General features: G+C 43.9%; 1 non-coding gene across 1 annotated transcript; it reads right to left on the bottom strand.

Annotated features, from left to right (window-relative positions):
• Positions 1–283: 283 nt before the first annotated feature.
• LOC122678395 lies at positions 284–446 on the bottom strand. The gene has a single exon (XR_006336082.1). It is a non-coding gene; the product is annotated as a U1 spliceosomal RNA (small nuclear RNA).
• Between the last annotated feature and the right edge of the window lie 6,704 nt (positions 447–7,150).

The following is a 7,150-nucleotide window of genomic DNA, read 5'->3' as shown; positions in this document are numbered from 1 at the left end:
TAAAGAAGATGAGTTCTCGATGTTTATTGGAAGAACCAGTATTGAAGCTGAAACTGCAGTCCTTGGGCCACCTGATGCGAGGAGACCCGAGTGTGATTTCCAGGTTAAGAAGATTCCCTGGGGAAACAATAACGACTCAGTCCAGTATTTTTGCCTTGAAAAAATCTCACAGAGAAGCCTAGCAAACTACATTCCGTGGGAACCACAAGAGTCAGATACAACTTAATAACTAAATCACCACCAAGGAAACACAGACCAAGTCTGCAGTTATTACTTAGTTATCAGGGGAAATCGCGCAAGCTGTTCTTCACTTGCATAAATTACACAGTCGAGTTTCCTCTATTTGAGGAAATCGCAGAAGTCAACACACCCGGAGGGCAATGGGTAAGATTGGCCCTGGGAGAACCACCTTCTTGATCATGGGATTTCCTCTGCCAAGTAAGTATGAGTTGACCTTCCCCCTGCCCCCCGCACAGCCTTAGACCCGTTCACTGTACACACACGCTGACTTTGCCGTTGCCCCTCAATTTTTCCACTATCCTCTGCACCCTCTCCTTTCCCACGCCCCTCAGTCCCTCCAAATAACTCTTCTAAAAAAAAAATCCAACAAAATCTCAGGAAAATTTCCGTAACCGGGGAAGTGGGTCGCCGGGAATAGGACCACCCTGCTGCAAGATTTATATAAACCAACCCCATTCGGGACCTCTAAGGCGGCTCCTCTTCTTCAACCCAAGCCCGGCCCCACCCCTGTCGAGATGACCAATGGCGAGTCCCCTGTGACGGGAAGTGACGTCATGACTTCATCAAAGTTTGCAATCCACCTACTTAAAACGATAGAAAAGGCCTGGGGCGTCATTGGTGGCTCAGGCAGTAAAGCGGCAGTTTGTAATACAGGAAACCCGGGTTCGATTCCTGGATCGCGAGGGTCCCCTGAAGAAATGGCTAACTCACTCCAATGCTCTTGTCTGGAAAAATCCATAGACGGCGGATCCTGGTAAGCTACAATCTATGGGGTTGCAAAAAGTCCAACACGACTGAGCATATAACCTTCACCGTTTAAATGAGACATACACGGGTTTTCATTTCTTTTTTTATTTAAAATTTTTATTTTTTATTTGGGTATAGTCAGTTAACAATGTTGTGATAGTTTCAGGTTAATAGCGAAGGGATTCAGCCATACATATACATGGAGATACGGACGGATTTTGCCAGGCTCCTCGGAGGCTGACCCTCCGGGCTGAATTGCACCCCGAGGAGAGAAATTTAGGGACCGTGTGTTACGCTGATGCAAAAGTTTTTAAGTAATAAATAAGTTGTAAAAACATGTCAGGAAGCAACAGTTAGAACTGGACATGGAACAACAGACTGGTTCCAAATAGGAAAAGGAGTGCATCAAGGCTGTATATTGTCACCCTGCTTATGTAACTTATATGCAGAGTACATCATGAGAAACGCTGGGCTGGAAGAAGCACAAGCTGGAATCAAGATTGCCGGGAGAAATATCAATAACCTCAGACATGCAGATCACACCACCCTTATAGCAGAAAGCGAAGGAACTAAAAATTCTCTTGATGAAAGTGAAAGAGGAGAGTGAAAAAGTTGGCTTAAAGCTCAACATTCAGAAAACTAAGATCATGGCATTCGGTCCCATCACTCCATGGGAAATAGATGGGGAAACAGTGGAAACAGTGTCAGACTTTATTTTTGGGGGCTGCAAAATCACTGCAGATGGTGACTGCAGCCATGAAATTAAAAGAGGCTTACTCCTTGGAAGGGAAGTTATGACCAACCTAGATAATATATTAAATAGCAGAGACATTACTTTGCCAACAAAGGTCCGTCTAGTCAAGGCTATGGTTTTTCCAGTGGTCATGTATGGGTGTCACAGTTGGACTATGAAGAAGGCTGAGCACCAAAGAATTGATGCTTTTGAACTGTGGTGTTGGAGAAGACTCTTGAGAGTCCCTTGGACTGCAAGGAGCTCCAACCAGTCCATCCTAAGGGAGATCAGTCCTGGGTGTTCATTGGAAGGACTGAGGTTGAAGCTGACACTCCAGTACTTTGGCCACCTCATGCCAAGAGTTGACTCATTGGAAAAGACTCTGATGCTGGGAGGGATTGGGGGCAGGAGGAGAAGGGGACAACAGAGGATGAGATGGCTAGATGGCATCACCAACTCGATGGACATGAGTTTGAGTAAATTCCGGGAGTGGGTGATGGACAGGGAGGCCTGGCGTGCTGCAATTCATGGGGTCGCAAAGAGTCGGACACGACTGAGAGACTGAACTGAACTGAACTGAAAACAGTGAGTAGAAATATAGAGACAAAATAAAAGTACATGTATATTTCATGTGTGTAAACATATGGATTTAGGGTTACATCTCAAAGTACTACTCAGTGGACTTGTTTTCTGTGCAGATTCTTCCTGTTTCATTCTGAGGATATCCCAAGGACCATGCTTTTCCTTTGCTTACCATACAGAATACAAGAAATGAGGACTCTGAAATAGAAACTGATGACTAAAATAAGGGCAAGAAAGATGGCGTGTTTGCTTGGAGAGTGAGGTTTGTTTATTTGTTTTCTCTTACTGCAGAAGACTGGGTTAGACCTGAGGGCGGAGAAGTGGGAGGCTGGAGAAGACAGCCAACTTGTGTTTTCTGACCAGAGAGCAAGGAGAAATGGAGTAACTTGATCCTTGAGGTGCCTTTGGTTTAAGGGGGAAGGTGACTTCTGGAAAATCATGGGGCAAACAGCAAAGGAACTCAGCATGCAGTTAACTTCCAGGAAGAATCTTGCTTTCTACCTCCCTTCCCCACCGCACCCCACCCCCCATTTCTCTCTCTGCAACCATCAGAAATAGATTCTGGCTCTTTTCATGTGAGATAAACTTAAATCCAGGGCTAATAATACCTTAGAGAATCTCCAGAAAACTGGAGAATGAATTTATACAAACTGGGAGGAATAAAAAAGACTGATGAAAGCGAGCACACAAACCAAATGGAAAGGACACTGGTGCCTTCTGCTCAGTGACAAACCCTCTAACTGCACAGCTGACCCTGTTGGGCCTGGGCATTAGACACCACCCGTGGTTCCATGACTTCTGCTGCACCTGGTTGGTGTTCAACTAAAGATCTTGTGGTGGGGGGATTCTTCTGTTGTAGTGGCCAGAAAGAATTTTCCCAGGGCCCACTCTTGTGTCTCTCACCTCCTATTAAATGCTGGAGTATTTGTTACTTGTAGGGAGTGGCCAGTTCCTGGTAATAGATCCACATCTTAGCCCCTCAGAAAACTAAGTGTGTGATCCTCAGAAGTTGCAGAATATGGGAAATTCCTCATCAAGGGAAAGGGGGGTTCAGATAGTAGTTGATCAAGATATAACAAAGGACAGCCCTGCAGCTAGCCCAGTGAAGAACATTATAAATTCAGTGCCCCATTTGACACAGTGCAACCCTGTGTCAAATAGACCAGGCACGCACAACCCTGTCTTGGAGCATACTAGACATTTATCCCTGAGTGCAAGCGAGTTTTCAGCCTCTTATATGGGGATGGTTGGTACCTCATCCAGTATTATTTACATTTTCTACACTGAGAATTAAACAGTTTGAAATTTCACATTTCTGGGAATAGAGTAATTGGTCTAAAGCTATGGTAACAAATTCCCACTGTTACTGGTATTAAATATTTTGTATTCACTGAGGTCCACTGTAAGACTTTCCTATTGCTACTTTTACATGTCACTACATATTTAGTGCCTTAAAACAACACACATTTATTATCTTAGGATTCTGGAGATCAGAAGTTCAAGATGCATCTCCCTGGGCTAAAATCAATGTGACAGCTGGATTCTGGTGGTTCTTGGAGATGCTAGGGGAGAATCCATTGCCTTGTCCAGCCTCTAGAAGATGCCCAGATTCTACTCTCATAGGCCACTTTCATCTTCAAAGCTAGTTACAACTGATCAAGTTATTCTCACAACACATGATTCTAACACCAACTCCCTTTCCTCACTCTATATGGACCTTTGTGATTCCATGGGGTGCCCATCTCAAGATCTTTAATTTAATCACACCGCAAAGTCTCTTTTGCCATGTCAAGTAACATAATCATGGATTCCAGGGACCCAGGTGTGGACATCTTTGGGGAAGCATTAGCGTGCCACCACATCCAGTCTCCTCAGTGACCACATTTCTGCTCCCTTCTGAAAGTCATCCAGGTGAAAGCAAGTCAGTCCACGGCTTCCTAGCGTCAGCCAGTCAACAACTGTGCCCTGAGCTCAGGTAATAGAGTCAGAGAGAGAGAGAGAGAAGGAGAAAGTCTATGGGGAGAGGAATCTGAGTAGCCAGTGCCTAGGAAGTTCCTAGGGACTAGAGCTGAGAGCTGCAAATGCCTTCATGAGAGAAGGCTGGGGAGGGTGTTAGGAACTGAATGTATATCACCACCCCCCCCCAACACCACCACCTAATTCATATGTTGATACCTAATCCCTGTGGGGCTGTATTTGGAGAAAGCATTTTAAGGAAGATGTTGTTCAGTCATGTCCACCTCTTTGCGACCCCTGTGGTCTTCAGCATGCCAGTCTTCCCTGTCCTTCACATCTGGAGATTGCTCAAACTCATGTCCGTTGAGTTGGTGATGCCATCCAACCATCTTGTCTTCTGTTGTCCCCTTCTCCTGCCTTCTATCTTTAAGGAAGTAATTAAGGTGGCTCAAATGGTAAAGCGTCTGCCTACAGTGCGGGAATCCACATTCGATTCCTGGGCCGGGAGGATCCCCTGGAGAAGGAAATGACAACCCACTGCAGTACTCTTCCCTTGAAAACCCCATAGATGGAGGATCCCGGTAGGCTACAGTCCATGGGGTTGCAAAGAGTCAGACACGACTTAGCGATATAACTCACTTGCATAAGATTAAATGAGGCCATAGCCTTGGGGTCCTAATCTGATAGGATAGTGTCCTTGTAAGAAAAGAAACCAGAGAGCTTGGGCTCCTGCCCTACCCCAGCTCAACCACAGAGAAGAAGCCTGGAGAGGACCCAGTGAGAAATCTGCTCTAACATTTGCAAGCCAGGAAGAGTGTTTGCATCATAAATTGAATTGACATGACATGACAGGAACGTGACATGAGTCTTTATCTTGGACAACCATCCTCCAGAATGTGTGAAAACAGACTGATAGGTAAGCCACCCAATCTATGGTAATTTTGTATGGCTTGCCTGAGCTGACTAATACAGGAGGTTGCTTAACCATTGGCCTAAGAATCTTCTCCTACCTGGGCCTTTGTGGGATCTGCGCCAATTTTGTTCATTTCCTGTAATTATTACTCACAGCCTGCTTTCCCTTATTAAGGCTTATCTGTGACTTTAGAATGAGAATTGATCACCTGGTTTAGGGTTTTATAGTATAAGTTATTCCATGTAACAATAAGCTGCGCAAAGGAGTTGGTTGTTTGTTTTTTTTTTTTTTTGTAAACAGTTTTTACATCTTCCCAAATATCAACCTGGCATGTTTTGAACAGCCAGATTGAGATTTTTGCAGAGTGACCCCATGAGGACATGTGGCCGGCATTTCCTCTTCTCCTGGGAGATTTCTGTGGTTTGGACTCTCCAGAGCCAACGACTAGGGTTTGGGTGTTGGTGAGGAATCTGTGGCTAGACCTAAGGAGACCTAGGCAGAAAAGAAAAAATCCCTAGAATCAGAGCATGGAAGGGGGCTGGAGGGGGATGTGATAAGAGGCTGCTCTTATGGGAATCAAGGGGATTGGAGGATGAAAGAGGTGGTTGGGCATGTGTACCTGTCCACCATGAGGTCAGGAGAAGTTCAAGAGAGAGGAGCTGCTCTTCTGGGACCGAGACTAGAACTTTCTTTGCCATTCAGGCTCTGGTCATCTTCCTCCTTACTCTGTCTCTGTTTTCCCCTCCTCCTCCTTTAGAATTGACAAGGAAACATATTATCCCTTAGAGCCTTCAGAAGGTAAGGCAGTCCTGTTGACATTTTGATTTTAGTCTAATGAGAACTTTGTTGGCCTCCAACAAAATTGGAGATAATAAAAGTGTGTTCTTTTAAGATAATAAAAGTGTGTTCTTTTCAGAGGCTAAACTCATGGTCACTTATTACAGCAGACATAGAACATCAGTTCAATGTGTCTGTTACATTCACTTTAGAAGTTATAAGATGGGGGACATAATGAACCCTGTATGGACCTGCAGGTTGTCTGCTGACAGGTCAAGCAATATTGGTACTTCTTTGAAGCATTTCATTAAGTGTCTTTTTTCCTTTCTGTTTTTTTCCCCTCAAGGACTCTCACCCTATTTCCTGCACAGTTGTACCCAACGTGGTTCTCACTTACAGCAAATTGGAAGACATTGGTAATGACACAGGTTGATTTCATTTGTTTTAGAATGGATTCTAACATGTAGAGGGAAATAATATAATTTATGAAAAGTTAAATATTGTAGAATACTCCGTCTTAAAGATACACTTTTTTGCAACTTTTTTGTTAAAATTAGGGTGAAGAACTACCTTTCAAAGGGTGAAACAAAATAGCTTTTAGGAATTTTCCCCAAAAGTATTTTGTGATTTGATCCTGACCAGGTCTGGAATTTACATGATTCATATGCTGTTGTTTTTGTAAAATCTTTGTCCACAAAATGAAGTTTATTTATTCATTTATTTTTCATTTATTTTTATTAGTTGGAGGCTAATTACTTTACAATATTGTAGTGGGTTTTGTCATACATTGACATGAATCAGCCATGGGTTTACATGTATTCCCCATCCCGATCCCCCCTCCCACCTCCCCCTCTACCCGATCCCTCTGGGTCTTCCCAGTGCACCAGGCCGGAGCACTTGTCTCATGCATCCAAGCTGGGCTGGTGATCTCTTTCACCATAGATAATATACAGGTTTCGATACTGTTCTCTTGAAACATCCCACCCTTGCCTTCTCCCGCAGAGTCCAAAAGTCTGTTCTGTACATCTGTGTCTCTTTTTCTGTTTTGCATATAGGGTTATCATTACCATCTTTCTAAATTCCATATATATGTGTTCGTATGCTGTAATGTTCTTTATCTTTCTGGCTTACTTCACTCTGTATCATGGGCTCCAGTTTCATCCATCTCATTAGGACTGATTCAAATGAATTCTTTTTAATGG

Source organism: Cervus elaphus, chromosome 20, assembly GCF_910594005.1.
Source record: "Cervus elaphus chromosome 20, mCerEla1.1, whole genome shotgun sequence".
Lineage (NCBI taxonomy): Eukaryota > Metazoa > Chordata > Mammalia > Artiodactyla > Cervidae > Cervus > Cervus elaphus.
The sequence above is the reverse complement of the archived record's forward strand: the minus strand, read 5'-3'. Positions and strand labels throughout refer to the sequence as shown.